The following is a 904-nucleotide window of genomic DNA, read 5'->3' as shown; positions in this document are numbered from 1 at the left end:
ACCTCTCCTGCAGTGTGTAAGTCTTTATTTTCCCCTTGCCATTTCCAGCTTAATAGCTCTACTGTAGAGCAGTGTTTTCATCCACAGAATCACTTTTAATCAAGATTGACTCTGGGAAATGCCACCATTTTTATGGTAATAAAGGACCATATTATGCACCTGGACCAGTACATATTGTCCCCTGTGCATACCTTTATGTGATAGAATTCTGAAACAGATTGTAAATGCTAAAATTACTTTTTCTTAACTGTAGTTTATATGTAGTCCATGAATGGTTTTCATTTGGATTGTAGCAAAGACAATTGTTCTAGGGTGAACATTTTTCCGCTTGAGTAAATACATTTTCCTTGTCCCTATGCCCCCAAACCCTAGTTGCCACCATCTTCCTCTCGGGCTGTGACAAAACAGAATGTTTAGTGGGAAACAACTTGTGCTCGGTTTCTAAACTATCTGACTTCACATTTTGTTTTGGTCTGTGAGCTATTCCTTGGCTAATCTTCCAAGCTGAATTGATTCTTACTTCAAACGTGTTTATCCAAAAACAGAGCTGTTGACAAGTACAAATACAGATGGTGGGCATGTGGTCTGATTTTCGTGTTCTCCCTCAGCATTCAGAGAACGGCTCCCATCTTGAGCTTCTTGTTGGAGGCAGTATGTAATGCAAGTTAGGAGCGGAGCGCCTGATTATGTGATAGATAGTGACAGACGCGCTCGCGTGAGGGATCTCCTTACAGTCTGGAAACAGCAGCTTCCGTGTGTGTGTGTGCGTGTGTGTGTGTGTGTGTGTGTGTGTGTGTGTGTGTGTGTGTGTGTGTGTGTGAGGCCTATCACCCTGCAGGGTATAATCTACCTCGTTAGAAACAAGCTCCTGGGAAGAGTGTGGCCCTTGGGTGACAGTGTGTGT

This window comes from Microtus ochrogaster, chromosome 4 (assembly GCF_000317375.1).
Source record: "Microtus ochrogaster isolate Prairie Vole_2 chromosome 4, MicOch1.0, whole genome shotgun sequence".
Classification (NCBI taxonomy): domain Eukaryota; kingdom Metazoa; phylum Chordata; class Mammalia; order Rodentia; family Cricetidae; genus Microtus; species Microtus ochrogaster.
The sequence above is the reverse complement of the archived record's forward strand: the minus strand, read 5'-3'. Positions refer to the sequence as shown.